The following is a 20,829-nucleotide window of genomic DNA, read 5'->3' on the forward strand; positions in this document are numbered from 1 at the left end:
CCACACCCTCATGTGACCTTTGGCTTTTCCTGGAACTCAAGGTATCTTTCATGTGGACAATTTTTATTCCTGGAGAAGGAGCTGTGTTTTCTACTCAGACTGCTGAGACACTAAAAGGAGTCAGAATATCTTTTCAAGAAGACAGATACCAAGTGGGGCTTCAGTACTGCATCTGGGCAAGGGCAGTCTGCTCGCCGTTAGCAGGGGAGAGAGTTCGGGGGAGCAGGAAAATTCATACTCTTCAGGCTCATCCATCCAAACATCCCAACCACATCTCAGGATTTTACCCTTTTTCTATCTTGATTTTTTTAAAAGATTTTATTTATTTATTCGTGAGAGACACAGAGAGAGAGGTAGAGACATAGGCAGAGAGAGAAGCAGGCTCCCTGTGGGGAGCCCGGGATGGGACTCGATTCCAGGACCCCAGGATCACGATTAATCACTGAGCCACCCAGCTGCTCTCTACCCTGACTCTGACATAAGAAATTCATTGAAACCATGAGGTAATTGCCTTTGCCGCTTTGCCACTGTGATGATTAGATCCCGGGACCAATTTTGAGCATGTTCTACTTACTCTGTAACTGCTGGAGGCCTTCTAGATTTCATATCACACTTTCGGTTTACAGCAGGGTTTGTTTTTTCATGGCTTCCGGAGAGTTAAAATCAGACCAGCTCCCCAATTTTTGTAATTTTCACCCCCACTCCTTTCCAATGTCCTAGCTGCCACATAATCCAGCCTTCACCTTCCACCTGCACCGGTACAGGTGCGAGTCTATGGCTGCGATGCTGCTGCACGCCTAGGGTTAGCCCCACCGCGCTTCGAACTCCCATGCTGAGGGCCTGCTGCTTGGGACCAGTGCTACCCCTAGCTTGGATGTGGGCCTATTTATGGACCACCAAGTCTGTTTCATCGAACCTTACGACTATCTGTGTGTCAGCACTACACAGTTTTGCTTATTGTATTTTGATAGCTCTTACCACTTTTCTAAAGAGCAAGCTTGTTTCTTTTAAAATTAACTGTGATGCTGGGCCCATGTGTAGGGGGAGATCTGACTCTGCAACCTAGCTCAGATGTTCTTCCCAGGCCCCAGGCCTGAGTCACGTTCTCGTGGTTCTCCATGCACACTTAGAAGATGGATTACAGAGAGGGGAGCCCACTTCATCCCTCCCCCTTGGCAAGGGCTTCCCTAACAGCCTCCACCAGTAGTGCTTCTAAGTCCTAGAGGGATCCACCCTCCTCTGGACCAAACACAGGGCGTGAAGTACTTCTCTTGTTCAGGTTCTCAGAATAAGTTCTGAGGTTTGATGTTTTTCTCCAACTAACGTCAAATAGCAGGCCTGTAATTTCCCCAAATTTCAGAGTATTTTCCCCCAGCTTCCTGGCTGGCTCAGACTTGTAAAAATATTCTCCATGTCAACCTTGCTTCCTCCAACATTGTGCAAGACAGTATGTGGCAAAGCCTTGGAATATAAAACGTTTCTGACATTTTCACTCTGCAGCTTGCCAATTTTTCATGTGATTCTTTTTCCTTTTTTATAAAGACAAATTAGAAAGCAATTGTCTCATAACCTTTGGCTTTATTATTTCTTTATCCTTTGTGCTACCCAGTCCTATTCCCCCATCCGTCACTTTTTATTGATTTTGGATGGTCTGGTGTTTGCTTTTGTGCTTTGCGAAGAGAACCATTGATTTTGAATGGATCTAGAAATGTTGGGAGCATTTGGTGACATAGCCAGTCTGAGTGCCGCTACTAAAGGATTTCAACATCACCTTCTAAGTGAATTTATTGGCTCAGTCTTTGATAATGGAAATAGAGACTGCCGCCAACTGTTAGCAAAGACCTTCAGAGTTATCCTCTGTTGATTCGTGACAACAAGAGCCAGGAGCGACCTGCTGAATGTCCTACTGAACTACTGACATCTTCAACTTCAACTCTAAAATATAGGATATGGTGTAATGGAAAGAGAACTTTGGATGGAGACTCAGGCGATCTGAATGTGGTCTTGATGTACTCCATCTAGGTAGAATTTCTGACTGGGCTCTGGAGAGAGAGGCTGCTAAACGAGTCCCAAACAGGAGCTTGGAGCATACAGACCATTCTAGATCATCCCTAATGGGTAAGAGCCAGGGATAAGGTGCATAGTGAAGGCTATCTGACCTTTTTACCTTTCTTCCTCATAAGTCATCCACCAGATTTTTGCCCAGTTTCCAGCACATGAGAAATGAGTGGGCAAAGGACAAACAGTGGAAAGGAGGACAGGAAAAAAATGTAAGTCATTCTCGGGCTGGAGAACTAGATTGCTAAACAGTTGGCAGTTACCTCCAAGTATGTGGGAAGGATGATGGCGGGGGATGAGCCCAGCCAATGCTCTAGCCCCTGAGGTGGTGCCAAGAGGACAAGGGTAAGGAAGCCTGTGTGGGCGCTAAGGTGCTTGCTGCTTGCCCGTCTGGATCCCTGCCGAGGTCACCCTGCGCCTCTGCCCCTGGAGAGGTAAGGAGCCGTGTCTCCATATAAAGTGTTCAGGAGCTCTCGGTGCTGCTCCAAGGTACAGGAATTCTATCAAAAACAAGAAACACACCTGCGTTTCTCAGCCGTGTAGAAATTACGTGGGAAATGACTCAGCAATTCCTAGGTGAAAACTTGACAGAGCATTAATTTGAAAAACGGAGTTTTCAGATGCTTGGGCTGTGGTGCAAACTGAGAACACCTTCCATGTCCCCCTGAAATCCTCGGTGAGTTCTGTGATTCTCAGGCAAGGGGATAATTTGAGTGGCAGCTGAGCCCAGAGCTCACAACTGCAGAGAGGGGTGAGGAGGCAGATGCCAAATAGTACGGGGGTGAGGCCGGGGGTGAGGCCGCGCAGGTCTGGGAGCCACTGGCCAGTCCAGTGGAGCAAGGTCTTGTCCAGGGCGACATTTGCCGGGAAAGGGAGAAAAGGTCTCATGATCACTCCCCCACTTCGGCCCAGGCTGAGTCACCCTTAGTTCCTTCAGATCATTTGTGCCCTTCACCTTCCCAGATATTCAGGAGAAGCAGAGGGCTTACGTCCAACTGGAGGCCAGAAATCTCGTTTACTCTTGGTTTCGGGGTGATGGGTAATGGGTGATGGGTGACGGGTGGCCTCATGTTGCGGAGTCCCCGCGTCTCAGGTGAGCCTTCTGGTCCCCTCGGCCTCTTCATCAGCCAGGGAGGCCTCTGCTCCTCACTGATCCCTGGAGTTGGGGTGCAGGGGAGGGGGGGTGCATTCTCCTTCCTGCACTTGAGCCCGTCTGCTCACACCCCCCTATCCCCCCCCTTGCCCAGCCCTCCCTCCCTCCCTCCCTAGTGCTGAGGAAGTTCACCCACATTTACTCTTGATGGAGTATCTAGAATCCCATAGTCCTACAACATCCATTTCAGCTTCCTTTCCACTATTTTTGTCTGACTCAATATTTGAAGTGAAAGAACATGGGAAATGAGACATCTGGGCATAAACTCAGTCTGCATGGGGAAAAAAAAAAAGTTTTCTTTAATCTGATAAAGGAGACCCACCAAAGTCGGCTGAGAATGAGTAAGTACGTGTCGTGTCGGAAGATTGCCCAGCAGTAAGAATAAATGAATTATGGTTTGCAACAAAGTGAAGAAGTCTTAGGAACAATGTTGAGCAAAAAAGAGGAACTCTCAGAATCTCTCTGTATAATATTGCAATTTTATAAAGATAAAATCTAGCCAAATGAACTATTTAGATAGATGTTTTAGGAGCACATATGTGCAAAACAGTGTGTCTCTGTATCAGTTTCCTGGCTGTTGTAACAAATTATCACAAACTTGGTGATATTATTTAACAACAATAATTCTCTCCCAGTTCTACAGGCCAGAAGTCTGTAACCAGTTTCACTGGGCTAACGTCAAGGTATCAGCAGGGCTGTGCTTCTTCCTAGGAAAGAATTCATCCCTTGCATCTTCCAGCTTCTTGTGGCTGCCAACATTCCTTGGCCACATCACCCAATGTCTGCCTCCATGGTCATATTACTGTCTCCTCTTCTGTAGTCAGGTCTCCCTCTGCGATTTCCTGATAATTATATTTAGGCCCACCGGGATAATCCAAGATCATCTCTCCAACTCAAAATCCTTAATTTAATTTCATCTGCTGTCTTTGTCATATAAGGTAACGCAGATTCCTAAGATTAAGGTATCTTCAGGGTCATTATTCAGCCTCTCCCTATTTTCCCTTTTGATTTTCTTAATAATATTTCTTTTCTGTAACTTACTATTGTCATTAGAATACAGTGCATAACACATGCCACACACAAAATATGTGTTCGTTGATTGTTTACATGCTTGGTAAGGCTTCCAGTCAACAGCAGGCTCTTCCTAGTGAAGTTTTAGGAGAGTTGAAAGTTATATGCAGGTTTTCAACTCTGTGGGAGTGAGTGCCTCTAACCCCCTGCATCGTTCAGGGGTCAGTTCTTTCTAGGATGATAAATACCGAGTTCAGGACCAGCGGGGCTAGAATAGGCTTGTACTCTGTCACAAGAGCGGAGTCCATGCATCTCTTGCCTGCTCATGCCCAGTTACCCTGATTGGCAGCTTGAAGTCTTTCACGTGGCGGTGTTTACACCCCAATATTGACAAGCTCTGTAAAGCAGAGCTTTCCCCCCAGAGAACTGGTTTCCATTGTCAGGAGTGGGATTGCTCTTTCGGTGGGGGAAGCAGAGGGTGGAACTGGGTTTGATACGCTCTGGTTTTCAAATTGGGCAATGAATGTGTTGATAGGTATTTGTCTCACTGTGCTTTGAACTTAAGTAGATTTTGTACACACACACACACGTGTGCATGCATGCTTATACAGACATATACATAGGACTGATTTTTTTTTTCTTTTCACTTAGAGGGCAAAAAAGGAAGGTAGCAGGATGTTCCTGATCTTTCAAAAAAGAAATAATGCAGCACCAACTGCTGGTGAGGATGTGGAGACATTGGCTTTCATACACAGATAGTGGAATAGTAAAATGTTACAGTGACTCTGGAAAATAGTATGGGATTTTCTTATAAGACTAGACATACTCTTGCTATAGAAACATAGCAATTGGGCTCCTGGGAATTTCTATCAGAGAAATGAACACGTATGTGCACACAAAACCTGGACACAATGTTCACGGTAACTTTATTTGTAACAGCCAAACACTGGAAGCAAGGAAATTGTCCGTCCCTATGTGAATGGCTAAACTGTTGTGTTCAATTATTTTTTTTAAAGATTTTATTTATTTATTTATTCATGAGAGACAGAAAGAGAGAGAAAGAGAGAGAGAGAGAGAGAGGCAGAGACACAGGCAGAGGGAGCAGCAGGCTCCACGCAGGGAGCCCGACATGGGACTCAATCCTGGGTCTCCAGGATCAGGCCCTGGGCCCTTCGAGGGCGGCGCTAAACCGCTGGGCCACCCAGGCTGCCTGTGTTCAATTATTGATACGAGTAAAAACTTCGATGGACCTCAAAGGCATTACGCCAAGTGAAAAAAGCCCATCACAGAAGGTTACATATTGTATAAATCTATTTATATTGCATTCTCAAAATGACAAAATTCAAGAGTTGGAGAAGATACTAGTGGTTGCAAAGGATTAGGGATGGGGGGTAGGAGGTGGGTGGTGGGGGAGATGGGGGTGGAGTGTGACTATAACAACAGGGCCAGAGGAAGAGAAGTGGTGGGTGTGACCATAAACAGGTAGCAAGAGGGAGACCTTTGTGGTGATGGAATATTCTGGATCTTGATCTTGGTAGTCCTTTCAGAAATCTGTGCATGTGATGAAATGGAATGGAACTACCTGCACATGTTGTATCAATGTACAGTTATGTAAGACGTAGGTAACCATTAGGAGAAACTGGGTAAAGGGTACATAGGAACTCTAGTCTATCTTTGTAGCTTCCTGTGAACCTATATTTAAATTCACAAAGCTAAGTGAAATTTAAAACTTTCAGGAGAAAAAAAAGTGAAAAGCTGTGATTGCTTCCTTCCTCCTAAAATCAGCACAAAACCTAACTTCTGCACTCACACCACCTTTGGTTTTCCCTGAGTCATCCTTCATAACAATTCCAAAGCAGTTCCAAAAAATCTCCAAATCAGAACAATTGTTCAGCATCATCCCTGTGTATCCCACCTCCCTGTGTCATTATCTCTTCTGAGACTCATCGTCTAAGGCGTCTCTCACTCATTTCTCCCTGCCTGCCGTGTCTGTGACTTTGCCCTAGCTCCCGTCACCCTGCTCTATCTTGGGCAAGCATCCGCCTCATCTCCCTATGACAGTCTGTTCCTCAGTGTAGGGAGCAAACACTGTGTTTCTTCCTTATCCTGACCTGCTGCTTTGTCTTCCTTGGCAGACTGCTTACTTGCTTGCTTCCTTCCTTCCTTCTTTCCTTCCTTTTTTGATTTTTTTTTTACTTTTTATTTAAATTCAATTTGCCAACATATAACACCCAGTGCTCATCCCAACAAGTGCCCCCCTCAGTGCCTGTCACCCAGTCACCCTGTCCCCCTGCCCACCTCCCCTCCCACTATCCTCTGTTTCCCAGAGTCAGGAGTCTCTTATGGTTTGTCTCACTCTCTAATTTTTCCCCACTCAGTCCCCCACCTTCTCTTATAATCCCTTTCACTCACCCGTATGAGTGAGACCATATGATGATTGTCCTTCTCCGATTGACTTACTTCACTCAGCATAATACCCTCCCATTCCATCCACGTCAATGTAGATGGTAGATATTCATCCTTTCTGATGGCTGAGTAATATTCCATTGTGTATATAGACCACATCTTTTTTATCCATTCATCTATCGAAGAACATCGTGGCTCCTTCCACAGTTTGGCTATTGTGGACATTGCTATGAACATTGGGGTGCAGGTGTCCCTTCGTTTCACTGCATCTGTATCTTTGGGGTAAATCCCAGCAGTGCAATTGCTGGTCATAGGGAAGCTTTATTTTTAACTCTTTGAGGAACCTCCACACTGTTTTGCAGAGTTGCAGCCTGCTTTTTCATCTCTGTCCAAGCCTGCCTTGCTGTCCTTTATCATAACCTGCCAGGCAGCAGGTTGAAAATATTTTCTGACAAAAGCAGCCCCCTGAATTTTATCTATTTACTCTCCTTTTATTTTCACCAGGATTTTCCCTAGTCAGCAGGTCAATAGTAATTCCTTGCTTTTTTCCTCTTTTCCCATAAGTAAATTCCAGCCAGGATCAATACTATTGCCTGAATAGGTCAGGACATTTCAACTTTGAGGGGGCAGGGGGTGGGGAGTTAGTAAATGGAGGACAGACTTACAGATCAGAAACTCCCAGCTTGTGACACACAGGATCAGAGGATCGTAGCGGAGGGAGCTTGCAGTCCTGGGATGAGGGCAATTTCTGGCTCCCCTTCCCTTGGTAGTTCTGCAGATTCCAGCTAGGAACCAGTGGCCACTGATGGGCCTTCCACTTCCTGCCTGTGAGTTTTCTTTCTTTTTGTAAATTCATTTATTATTATTTTTATTTTTTTATTTATTTTATTTTTTTTAATTTTTTTTATTATTTATTTATGATAGTCATACAGAGAGGGAGATAGAAAGGCAGAGACAAGGCAGAGACATAGGCAGAGGGAGAAGCAGGCCCCATGCACTGGGAGCCCGACGTGGGATTCGATCCCGGGTCTCCAGGATCGCGCCCTGGGCCAAAGGCAGGCGCCAAACCGCTGCGCCACCCAGGGATCCCCATTTATTATTACTTTTTAAATCCACATGCATGAAGCTGAAGTCAAATTGCATTACAAGACTTGGTAAGGAAAACAGCACCCTCCGCTCTCTGCTTCGAGCCCCATTCCCGGAGGGGACCGTTCATAACTCCTTCACCCGTTTCTCCGGTTGCTTGCCCTGCTCTCTGGAAGAGATATTATCTTCCAGTCTTTCCACTGAATTTTGAACTTCAGCTATCATGGCTTGAAGTTCCAAACGCATTTTATCCTATCCTCAGATTGTTATTCCACAATATCCATTCCTTGTTTCATAGACACAATATCTTCTTCCATTTCTTTGAGGTTATTAGAATATTTTTTAAAAGTCTGCTCTCTATATTATCTGGATTCCCTTCGCATTCTATTTTTCCCCCTTCTTTTATGTTATGTTCTCTGTCCTACAAGCTGGGGGTTTTCCTCAAATATCTGGTGACCCCTAGTTGAAAGAACAAATCCAACAGTAAGATATTATACATAGAACATATTAAAAGATGTGCAAGTGATAGGCTCTGCTTTAAGGGGATCAAGTGATAAGCCAGCCTTTTAATTGGGAGTCCTAGAAGGTCAGGATCTGTAGGACTTTTTTTGGAATCTTTGTTTTTTTTTTTTAAAGAAAAAGACTCTCGTCTTCTGTCCATGTGCTACCATCCTGGCTACCCTTGTTTTGAAAGCCAGGAGGTAAAGGGGCTGAGGAACTCTCCATTTAGTAGGCAAATTTTTACTTAACCTCCCTGTTTTCAATAGACCATCTCCCACCCATCCTCTCCTAAGATCTGCTGATATCTTAGAATGAGGACGCTCTTATGCTCAAACTTCCAGAGAATAAACTTCCAAACTAGGGGGTGTGAGAAGGAGGTAGCTGCCTGCTGGGTGGGAGAGAGAAAGAAGGGGAAAGGGAGTTTTAAATTTCTCACCTTTATTCCCATTTTTTTAAAGATTTTATTTATTTATTCATGAGACACACACACACAGAGAGAGAGAGAGAGAGAGGCAGAGACACAGGCAGAGGGAGAAGCAGGCTCCATGCAGGGAACCTGATGTGGGATTTGATCCCAGGACTCCAGGATCACACCCTGGGTCGAAGGCAGGCGCCAAACCGCTGAGCCACCCAGGGATCCCCCTTTATTCCAATTCTTGTGAACATCCTTATAGCACATTTAGGGAAAACTGCAGTTCCAGTTCCTATATTTAATAGGCACTGCAGCCTCTCACGGCCCTTTGATAATGCTGTTCCTTAACTATCCTGGATGAAACACAGTGTGCTTTGTGCATTGCGGATGGCAGTCAAGACTCCGGTCCGGTTGTTCTCCTTGCTGTTTTGGAATGTACTCTGCCATCAGTTTGTTTTGTGATTCATATTCCAAGTTTTGGTATTAAGGGTGGAATAGGAGCAAACATTGTGTAATGTCATAACTTCTCAGTAAAAACCAAATCATAGGTCAAATCATAAGGGTTGGCTGCCTGGAGAAAGTAAATGTTTTCACTAAAAGCAAAAGAATAATCTTTTTGCAAGCATAAGACTGGGCTCTCTACCTCTTCTATGAAATGTAAAATTGCTCAAGGTGAAAAGGACTTCAAAAGTGGTCTGATCCAGCCACTCATACAGTGCTTGGAGCCCCTCACTCCCTGTCCTCCCTCACTCCCCAGAAAGGACAGTTGTGACCAGGCTTGGATACCTCTGGTCATGGGCATTTACTTCTCCTTTAGGCAACCTCTTTGCCCATCACAGCTTGAACTATTCTTATTTCAATCATCTAAGGCTTATTAACCAGCTATGGGCCCAGCTCTCTGCTAAGTTATGGGCCCAGCTCTCTGCTAAGAGCTTTACAAGACAAGCTTTTACAAGACATCTCATGTAATCCTCACCACGGCCCTTCAAGTATTATTATTCTTCCCATTTTGCAATTCAGAAAACTCAGAGAGATTAACTGCTTGCCCAAGATCCCACACCTGGTGAGTGGCAGGGCCAGCAGGTGAAGAGCTATCTGGCTGTCACTCCTCATGCTTTCTACTTATTTTACCTTTTGTCTGGCCCACAATACCCCTTCTCTGTAGCTTTCACCTACTGAGGTTATTTCTTTCTCTTGGGAGCACAGAGGGAAAAGCTAAACCTCTCTTCCACATGAGCACTCTTCAGCTATTTCAAGATACTTATCTGATGTCCTTTCCACTCCAGGCTAAAGCTTTCTTAAAAAAAAAAAAAAAGAAAATAGAAAGAGAAAGAAAGAAAGAAGAAAGAAAGAAAAAGAAAGGAAGAAAGAAAGAAAGAAAGAAAGAGAAAGAAAGAAAGAAAGAAAGAAAGAAAGAAAGAAAGAAAGAAAGAAGAAAGAAAGAAAAGAAAAGAAAAAGCAAAGGAAAAGAAGATCCATATCTGTCTTAAGGGTATTAAGTGTACTTCTCCCTCTACTTTCCAGCTTTTTTCCTGCTTATGGCACTGGGGGACACTGGCTTAGCCTCATTAAAGGGCAAACACCGAATCCCTTCTGTGTGTGTTTAGAAGCTTCTGCCCAGAGAATGGCCAAGACTCTGCACCCACCTTCATCAAGGGGCCCAGGTGGGCCTGTGTGATCTGCGAGCGTCTAGTACCTCAGTCCCTGAAGTTACATGGAGTTCCTTCAGAAGGAGACCCAGCTGAGTCCTGGGGCAGGATTAATCACTTAATGAAGGAGCTCTTTTTTTTTTTTTTTAATTTATTTTATTTTATTTATGATAGTCACAGAGAGAGAGAGAGAGAGAGGCAGAGACACAGGCAGAGGGAGAAGCAGGCTCCATGCACCGGGAGCCCGACGTGGGATTCGATCCTGGGTTTCCAGGATCGCGCCCTGGGCCAAAGGCAGGCGCCAAACCGCTGCGCCACCCAGGGATCCCAATGAAGGAGCTCTTAAGTAGACTTTGTTGTGTGCCGTTAAAGCAGCTTCAAGGGACAGGATTCGCACTGAGCACATGCCCTTATAAACTCCACAGTAGCCTGGCTCCTTGGTTACAAGTAGGTTTGTTTTATAGCATCATTGCCCAAATTTTCCTGATCCATTATCCTTGAGGGAGTTTACTTAAACCAAGATCCTGAGTTAAAATCTGTGGGGTGACGGTGTGTGTGTGTGTGTGTGTGTGTGTGTGCAGAGATTATGCAGTTTTTATAAGCCTCCAAGAGATTCTCATCATCACCCAAGTTTGGAAAACACTGTTTTGAGGAGTTCATTGCCTGAAACTTTATTCCTTGTCTTTAAAATTTGGGGTAGAAACAGAGCTAGAAGAAGATTGTGATGGTTAAACTTATGTGTCAACTTAGCTGGACCACGATGCTCAGATACGTGGTCCAACATTGTTCTGGATATTTCTGTGGGGGTGTTTTTGGATGAAATTAGTATTTAAATCAGTGGACTTTGAGTAAAGCAGATTGCTCTCCTTGATATGGGTGAGCCTCATCCGATCAGTTGAAGGCCTACGTAGACTAAAAGACTGACCTCCCCCAAGTAAGAGTAGTCTTCAGCAGACAGCTTTGGATTTGGATGGCAGCCCTGGCTCTTCCTTGAGGGGAGTGCATAGAATATTTGAGAAGAGGAGAAATTAAGAGAGTTGTCAGGAGAAATTAAGAGAGTATTCTTCTGAAGAGATGAGGGGAGTTGAAAGCCAACTGCTGGTTTATGAGTGAACAAAGTGCCATGATGGCCTCACTGTAACCCTGCTGTGACAACAGCCCATAATCAAATAATTTTGGAAAGCAGCAGGGGTAGAGCAGGGCCTATTTTTAATGCTCAATTTGTGTTTAAGTAAGAGTAACTGATGTGTAATTTACACACAATAAAACCACCCTTTTCAAGTAGAATGTTGGATGAGTTTTGGCAAATGTACAAACTCACATAACCACCGTAACTATCGAGATGCCAAATGTTGCCATTACCTCAAAAGCTCCCCAGTATTTCGGTAGCTAAGGAGAATAGTCTCTGTATGCACACAGACATCGGTGTCCAGTTGCTTAGTTGGGTAAACACTTGAGTTTGAATATGTCACTTGGAATCCTTTTGGAAATCCTATTAATCAAATGAAAAAAAGCCATTTGCACCATGGCATTGTTGACAGCACCAGGAAAATTTTAATAGAAATATAAATAAATTCTGGGATCCCTGGGTGGCGCAGCGGTTTGGCGCCTGCCTTTGGCCCAGGGCGCGATCCTGGAGACCCGGGATCGAATCCCACGTCGGGCTCCCGGTGCATGGAGCCTGCTTCTCTCCCTCTGCCTATGTCTCTGCCTCTCTCTCTCTCTGTGACTGTAACAAAATAAATAAAAAATTTAAAAAAAAAAAAAAAAGAAATATAAATAAATTCTTTAGTTCTCTACTGGAACCATGTGGGGGAATAGAATATAAAGCACAATGTTGCATTTGGAACAGAGGGATTCAGAATGGAAAAGAATGAATTATGCCTTCCATGGCATAAGCACTGCCAGGCACTCAACCTAAGCTTGTAAGTCATGTCTCTTCCTAAGACCTGGACTTCTGGAGTTTGGTCCTACCTTATGGAAGAAGTCCAATTCCACCTCTGCTATCCACAGGAAGAGAAGATAGAGGAGGAAAACTTCCACTCTCAGACTTGTCTAGTTGATGTGGATTCTCAAATCTATGCCCTTAGTATTTCTCATTTAATAAGTCACTAAATGTCTACTAAATAAAGTCGGAGCATTTATACTAAACTGTTTTTAAAACTCAGAACTCGGGAATGCGGAGCTGCCGAGCGGGCTGTCAGCCATTTTGTGAAGCAGTGAAAGAGATGGCCCACTGTGTGACCTTGGTTCATCTATCCATTTCCTGTGACCACCTCATTGACAAGGACATCGCCTCCAAGTCTGACCCACTCTGTGTCCTTTTACAGGATGTGGGAGGGGGCAGCTGGGCTGAGCTTGGCTGAACTGAGCAAGTGCGGAACTGCTCAAGCCCTGAGTTCTCCAAGACTCTGCAGCTTGAGTACCACTTTGAAACAGTCCAGAAGCTCCTATTTGGCATCTATGACATAGACAACAAGACACCTGAGCTGGGGGATGATGACTTCCTAGGAGGGGCTGAGTGTTCCCTAGGACAGATTGTGTCCAGCCACATAATAACTCTACCCTTGATGCTGAAGCCTGGAAAACCTGCTGGGAGGGGGAACCATCACAGTATCTGCTCAAGAGATGAAGGATAGTCATGTAGTGACCATGGAGGTGGAGGCCAGAAATCTAGATAAGAAGGACTTCCTGGGGAAATCAGATCCATTCTTGGAGTTCTTCCGTCAGGGTGATGGGAAATGGCACCTGGCCTACAGATCTGAGGTAATCAAGAACAACTTGAACCCTACATGGAAGCACTTCTCTGTTCCCCTTCAGTATTTCTGTGGGGGAGACCCCAGCACACCCATCCAGGTGCGATGCTCCGATTATGACAGTGATGGTTCACACAATCTGGTGTAGACGGATCTACACCAGTTTGGCCCAACTGCAAGCAGTCCCGCTGAGTTTGAATGCATCCACCCTGAGAAATAGCAGAAAAAGAAAAGCTACAAGAACTCTGGGGCTGTTCGTGTCAAGATTTGCCAGGTAGAAACACAATATTCATTCCTGGACTATGTGATGGGAGGCTGTGAAATCAACTTCACCGTAGGCATGGACTTCACAGGCTCTAATGGAGACCCTTCCTCCCCAGACTCTCTGCACTACCTGAGCCCAACAGGGGTCAATGAATACCTGATAGCACTGTGGAGTGTGGGCAGCGTGATCCAGGACTATGACTCGGAGAAGCTGTTCCCAGCATTTGGATTTGGGGCCCAGGTACCTCCTGATTGGCAGGTCTCCCATGAATTTGCCTTGAACTTCAACCCCAGTAACCCCTACTGCACAGGCATCCAGGGCATTGTAGATGCTTACGCCAAGCCCTGCCCCAAGTTCGCCTCTATGGCCCCACCAACTTCGCACCCATTATCAACCACGTGGCCAGGTTGGCAACCCAGGCTGCACATCAGAGGACAGCCTCGCAATACTTCGTGCTGTTGCTGCTGACTGATGGTGTTGTGACAGATGTGGAGGCTACACGTGAGGCTGTGGTGCGTGCCTCCCACCTGCCCATGTCAGTGATCATCGTGGGTGTGGGTGGTGCTGACTTCAAGGCCATGGAGCGACTAGATGCTGACCGTGGACCCCTGCAGACACGCTCTTGGGGAGGCAGCTGCCTGTGACATAGTGCAGTTTATGCCCTACCACTGTTTCCAAAATGCCCCTTGGGAGACACTGGCACAGACTGTGCTTGCAGAAGTTCCCACACAGCTGGTCTCCTACTTCAAGGCCCAAGGTTGGGCCCCATTCAAACCACTTCCACCCCCAGCAAAGAGCCCTGCACAGGCCCCTCAGGTCTAGGTTCCGTTAGAGGGTGGGCTATGGCTAGTCCTCAGCCTTGTGTCCCAAAGGTTCCCGTGAGCGTGGTTCAATCCTGCACACATTCTCCAGTGCTGCACTTTACATTTTATACTTTTATATTTGCTCCTGCTGTTGTTGCTCTTGATTCCCTCCTGCTTGCCCTGGAGTCCTTCATTTAATAAAGATCAATGAAGACTAAATAAATAAATAAATAAATAAATAAATAAATCTCAGAACTCAATGAATTGTGTTTTGAGTTTGCTAATGGGGAAATGGATTCACACATTATTTTTTCCATACATTTTTAGTATGGATATGCCGGTATTTCCTGTGTAAGCTGAAAGTGTTCTGTGTGGCCAGACATACAGAACACAGGGCTTACTCAGAACCCAGCCTGAAACGCCGTGGGTCAAAAGCTTTCGCTGAGCTCCCATCTACTTCCGGGCTGTCACACTCACCAACAGGACCATAGTTCATTCTCATGATAATTCTGTGAAAGGTATTACATATACTCATATTTAATTTAACAGATGACAAGACCAGAGAAGTAAAATAACTTGCCCAACATTTCCCAGCTAGTAAGCAGGAGAAATAGAATTGAGGTTGAGGTCCTGCTATATGGCTGCTGCTAGATAACAGATGAATATCCCCAAAGAACTAAGGACATAAAAACCCTGGTAATATCATATTTTCATCTATGATCACAAGGAAAATGGCAGGAATACCTCAACTGCTGTCCAAGAAAATCAACCTCAAAATTTGGGGCATGCATCTGAAATATCACTAATTTCCTTAATAACCTGATGAAGGTCTTTAATCTCTACATTTCCTAATATTTAAGTTTATGTTTTATATAAGAACTGTAAATAGTTCTAACCTGAAGTAGCTCTTGGGATAATAAGTGCTTTAAGTTTACCACCATTTGTATTATTTGTTGTTGCTTTTATATACACTTAAAACATTTTCAAACTTCAGTGGGTATTCCCCATTTGTAGAGTTCTGAGTTTGGAGTGTACATTTTTTTCCGCAGCTATATTTTCAGAATTTCATAAAAATTTACTCCTATCTCCATCTTTCAGAATGCCTAATTTCTGGGACACCTGGGTGGTTCAGTCAGTTAAGCATCTCTCTTCCATTCAGGTCATAATCCCAGGGTCTTGGGATGGAGCCCCATGTCAGGGTCTACCCTCAGCTGGGAGTCTGCTTCTCCTTCTCCCTCTGAACCTCTCCCCTGTTCTGCTCTTGCTGGCTTTCTCTCTCAAATGAATAAATAAAAAAAAATCTTAAGAAAAATAAAAAAGAATACCCAATTTCCAAGTCTGAGTCTGTCCTCCCTCATAAGCAAGACTCTTCATTATAGATGTTAATTCTGAACATTTTGCAGATGAAGGAAAAGGTAAAACCTACCCTATGTGGCTGCCCTCACAAGCCTCCCCTTGGTTGGACACTGCTCTCCCCTCTACTCTGTAGGTCTCCCTTTAGGGGAACGTGCACTTCTCTCTCTTTCTATTCAAGAAACTGATAACCAACTAGATTTCAGGTTCTTTCTTGCTTTGGGGTATTTCCGACTACTTATGGGCCAAATATCCCCTACCTTTCTGATGAGTGCTAACATTTTAGTCTCAGAAAGCTCTACTTAAAATTTTTTATATTACAAATATTTTATATTATACTAAAATATTCTTTGGAGCAAAAATCAAGCAAAGGACACGGGAGAGAGAGAGAATGGCCACTTTATCTAGCACTTGGAAGTTCTGTGATCGCAAGTGTACCAGGACACCAGGGACCTCTGCAGATTCCTGGGGTGTGACCCAGACCTGATGGGTGAGGATCTCTGGACAGGACCACAGGAATCTTCTATTTAACTGGTTTCCCTGCAAATGATTCTGATGCAAGTGGTCAGAAACACTGGGATGATGTGATGCAATTGGTCAGACCTTTGTCTTCTGGAAAGATGCAGTGCCAATCATCTAAAACTCAGGTTTTTATGACCACTCATTTGTGATAGTAAATCCTGCTTAGAGCTGTGAGCAGTCTTAGAGGCGCTTCTTCTGAAAAGTCTAAAACAAAAACCAAACAGAAATACTCACCGATCTAATCAAATACATGCTGCCTGGAGGAATAGTGGTGGCTGTTCCGCCTTCTGCTCCATGATTTGGAGAGAGCGTTTTAGTTCCTCTCCATAAAGTAGAAGGAAAAGATTGTATGATTAGAAATCTGTGGGCTCTTCCTCTGTGGGCCCTCTTGAAAACAAATAAACCTTTGGTTTGGGGCCCAACTGAGAAATGTTTAAATGTCCACATGCACAATCAGATAATCCCCAAAATGCCTTTCCCCTGGCCTAACTCAATTCAGATAACTGTGTTTGTCTGTGAGAAACCCTCAGAGAAAACATTCAGGCCAAATGATCTCATGCCTGGATTTTGCAAAACAATATGTGCACAAGACCAGAATTTATATCATCATCAAATAGGTGCCATTCCCCAGTCCAGCCCCAGGATTTCACTAACAACGTGGCTGCTTGGCCACATCTGAGTCACTTCCTAGGCCTGGGTCCAGGACAGCCTGCAGACCCCTGGCCACCACGCAGACCACATAAGGAAGCAGTTCTGTACTATTTCTAGGAATGGCATCTTTTAAAATTATTTTACACTTATCTCACCCATTTTGCTATCCCAGATGTTTTTTAAAAGGAGGACCAGCTTGACCAAAAGTGATGTTTTATTCTTCCTCAGAATAATTTAGATTTTCTATTGTGTCCTACTGAGAGAAAAATCAAAGTTGTGCGGTGGTGGTGATGCCTGATGTCCCTGGAGGTGTTGGACTAGTCTCTCGGAACAAAATGCTGTGGATTTGTTTGCTGCCTTGTGGTGTTAGCCACCTTTGGGCCCCTGTTTGGGGGCCATACGGAGGACTCAGATGCAACCTCTTCTTTTCCAAGGAGAGTGAAGAAGCAGGAAAAGTTGTTCTGGCTTGAACCTCTGACCACAAACAATCAATCATTACTCTATGGTGCCTGAATTTATTAGACTATATTTTGTAATTGAAAAGCTTTAACATCATTTTCCTGGTGGTCACTTCTGGAAGGTCCACCCTCCACCTGGTATATGTGATCTATATGTGTATTTTCATTTTTGTATTAAGGAGAAGAGTCCAGGAGAGTTACTCCATGTCTGTCTGTGGGAAAGAGGCTGCAGTAGGCTGGTATGGCTTCCTAGAAGGGGGTACACTCCATCTAGGGATTAGAGGATGATACCTCTGAGCCTAAACTACTCCACACATTGCCTGTTTCAAGTACCTCCATTGTTATAAGGTCGGAAGTTTATTTGATTTGACAGATTTCCTCTTTAAGAGGTCAAATAAGAATGGGTTGGGGCCTAGAATGCTCTTCCTGTGGCTCTTGTTACCTTACTAACCTGCTTCTATAAAAATCAAGTAACACCTCTTGCATAAAGCTTTTCCATTTTTGGATCCTGGCCCTTCTATGTGCTCTGATAGGCTTGGGCTGTGTTGTCAAATCTTGCTGGTGGTTAGTGTTCTCTGCTGGCCATCTTGAAGGATCATCATTTTGTCTCCATTGGGCCCAACACACAGTCATTAGTCTATAAATAGTAACTGAACGAGCCCCAGTACCCTCACTTCTAAAATAGGCATGGCAATGGTAATGATGCCTTTCTCAGGGTATCTGTGAGCATGAGATGAGATAATTTATATCAAAATGTTACTGAACTGTAAAGCACTATGCAAATAGAAATCATTATAACTTGCCAGGAGGTGGGAGGGAAGTCTCAAAGAGGTACATAGAAACCTCACCACTTTGAATATTTTCCTGAGACCTGTTCTAAGTGATTACACCTAGAAGACAGTACCACAGGACTTTGCTCTGTCTTTATACCAAGATCCTTTGCTCTGTGTGCATTTGAAAGGACTTAATCCCAAAGGTGTTTCCAGAATTCATCTTCTTATAGAATAACCAGAGGCTGGAAAATGAGATGCTAATTCTCTCAGAATCTGTTTGATAACCAGTTTGATGGATAATTGCTTTAATTACTAAAGTTAAGAGCCTGAGGTTGAAAGAAGTAAGAATTTACTCATCACTCATGTGGACCATGATCCACCGTGTGGTTATGTTTTCAGTATTTTGGCAGGTAGAGCTTCAGAGGTCCTCCCCTTATACCTGTAAGGTCCCAGAATCCCAAGTTGTACTTGTACTTTCTTTCTTTTCCTTTGCTTGTCCTTGACCCTTTTTCCTTCTTTTTCCAAGCATTATATCATTTTCCACTTTCGCTTTTCTTTCTACCAACTTCTTCCTTGCTTTTTAGAAAGCTTCCTTTCCAAGTTTTTACATTTTTAAAAATGGCTGGTCCTTTGAAACCTGCAACCAGGGAGAAAAAAAGGTACTGTTCTCCTTTCCTGATTATTTACGTTGCTTGCTTTTTGGCACAATCATCACACCATTGTGGTATTTCAGGCCCACCACATCTTAGAAGACTAATGTGAAAAATTTAAAAGAATTGTAACCTTGGGGCCATTTGCAAAGTGTTCATTCTGTGAACACTAAGTTTAGTGAGCTTGAATGTCAGCTTATCTCATGTTCCCATTTGTTGTTCATTTGAATGATAAACATACTCAATTTATGGCTCTAATCTTATACAGGCTGAACTTAGGATCTGCCTAGACATTTCTGGTCCTTTTCCAAGTCCACACAGCTTCCAGTGATTGCCTCCTTGCAGCTCTTCACTATGATCCAAGGTTCTTTATTTGCCAAACTGTATATTATGTGGGGAGATTGGTGGTTTTCTTTTTGGCTATTTCTTTACTTTCATAAATTAAAAATAAGGTATGCAATACTCTTAGGACTTGGTAATCAAATCTATCCATCCTTTCTTTAATCAAAAGCTCAGTGAAGGCCTATTGCGGGCCAGGTACTGTGCTTGATCCTGGGGGTGCAGTGATGACAATCACAGAAACAGTGGAAACAGTGCACCTGCTGTCATGGTGCTCATAGTCTAGCACATGCATCATAGAGAGAGGTAATTGTAGGGCTAAGGTGCAGCCCCTATGGGCCCAGCTTAACACTAATCTCAAGAGAAAAAAAACTGCATCAGGGGTACCTGGGTGGCTCAGTCAGTTAGGCATCTGCCTTCTGCTCAGATCATGATCCTGGGGTCCCGGGGTTAAGGCCAACACTGGGCTCCCTGCTCAGCGAGGAGTCTGCTTCTCCCTTCCTCTCCCCACCCTGCTCATGCTCTCTCTCTCTCTCAAATTAAAAAAAAAAAAAAGAAAGAAAGAAAAGAAAAAGAAAAGGACTGCATTATTCAGAGGCTTACATAGAAAATATTTTATTACATCCTTCTGTCATTCTTGACATCATTGTTAAAGTTAAGACCATTTTTTTCTTATTCTCAGCACAATGCAGACATTTCCCCCAATATTTTCCTAACGAGAATTCTCCATATATTTCAGTAAAGTAGCTATTAAGCTGCCCTTTCCTATTGTTCTATTTCACCATTTACTATGAAAGGTCTTATTTGTTGGGAGTTCTTGCAGAGCTCATAGATGTAATCAAGCATCTAATTTGTAGGAGGGTTTCTTGAGAGAGAACAGAGTGCTAGGATTCATCCTGAATAATAGTGGTCAGGACTTAAAAAAGAGATTTTTAATTTTTAGAGAGAAAAAGACTATGTTCTGTAAGTATAACATGGGTTGTTTTTTTTGTTTGTTTTGTTTTTGGATAATGTATGTGGGCCACTAGAATTAAAGGAAGGTGGAAGCCCTGTGTAATATATTTTTCATCAGCAATTTTTCATACGGCCCAAAATCATACTGGATTTTGTGCAGCATTCAAAAGAGATGTAATGCCTGACATTATATAAAGAGAGGTGTCGTTATGATAAATAGCGCTGTGGTTACAGTCTGGGTGTACGGCCTTTTGCTGAGGGCAATGGCTGACTCTACAAGTTCAAGCACTTAATAGAGCCCGGAACCCTAAGTGTTAGAGCTTAGCCTCCATGACCTGTGTGAACACTCCCATCCCGTCACTTCTCAGGGAAGCTTACCAATATACACAACAAGCCTGGTGACAGTCTTTGGGTCTTTGAAGGCAGCTGCTCTGTCGATTAAACACTCTTATTTTCCTTAAGAATTCCTTATATGTTATCCTGGTTGCCTACTTTGCATTCCAAGTCCCACCTTTCTTACATCTCTTAAATTGCTACATCTCTTAAATTGCTCCCTTTTTTTCTTTTGTGTTGCCTTTACCTGCACGTCTATGAAAACTGCCTGTCCATGGACATGATCAGATGGTTGAAGTTTTGGGAAATGCAACATCAGGCTCATTTTTATGATTGTCTTTTGGAGGACATGGGAGTAAAGCAATGGCCATAATCACTGTCAATCATCCCGGGACAGGAGTCAACATGACATCTAGTTTTGTTTTGTTTTGTTTTGTTTTGTTTTTAATGACATCTAGTTTTAACTTTCCATGCAATCACAAAAAAATGAGGACTAACACTTCTAAACCCAGGAAAGTAATGTTGTTCCTCCTTCAAGCCTGAGAAGAGAGAATTCTAGGCAGAGCAAGTGTTTGTTATAGAAACACTGTCCTATCTCTTCAGACCTCTCCCCCACCTTCAGAAACCATCAATGGCTTCCCATGACTTAAAGTATAGAATCTAAACTTCAGAGCTACCTTTCAAGCACAAATATGT

General features: G+C 43.8%; 1 protein-coding gene and 1 pseudogene across 2 annotated transcripts in view; both read left to right on the forward strand.

Annotated features, from left to right (window-relative positions):
• The first annotated feature begins 2,466 nt into the window (after positions 1–2,466).
• The window catches only part of LHFPL2 (LHFPL tetraspan subfamily member 2), a 188,629-nt gene continuing 170,266 nt past the window's right edge, over positions 2,467–20,829 (forward strand). Inside the window, exon 1 of one of the 2 annotated variants that reach the window (XM_041753532.1) lies at positions 2,467–2,492. The gene's annotated coding sequence lies outside the window, so the exon portion shown is untranslated. Of the gene's footprint in view, positions 2,493–2,531; positions 2,735–20,829 lie in introns of those variants that run through there. The other variant, XM_041753531.1, reaches the window with a different exon arrangement.
• On the forward strand, positions 10,008–14,334 carry LOC121490007 (annotated as a pseudogene).

This window comes from Vulpes lagopus, chromosome 4 (genome assembly GCF_018345385.1).
Source record: "Vulpes lagopus strain Blue_001 chromosome 4, ASM1834538v1, whole genome shotgun sequence".
Taxonomy (NCBI): Eukaryota; Metazoa; Chordata; class Mammalia; order Carnivora; family Canidae; genus Vulpes; species Vulpes lagopus.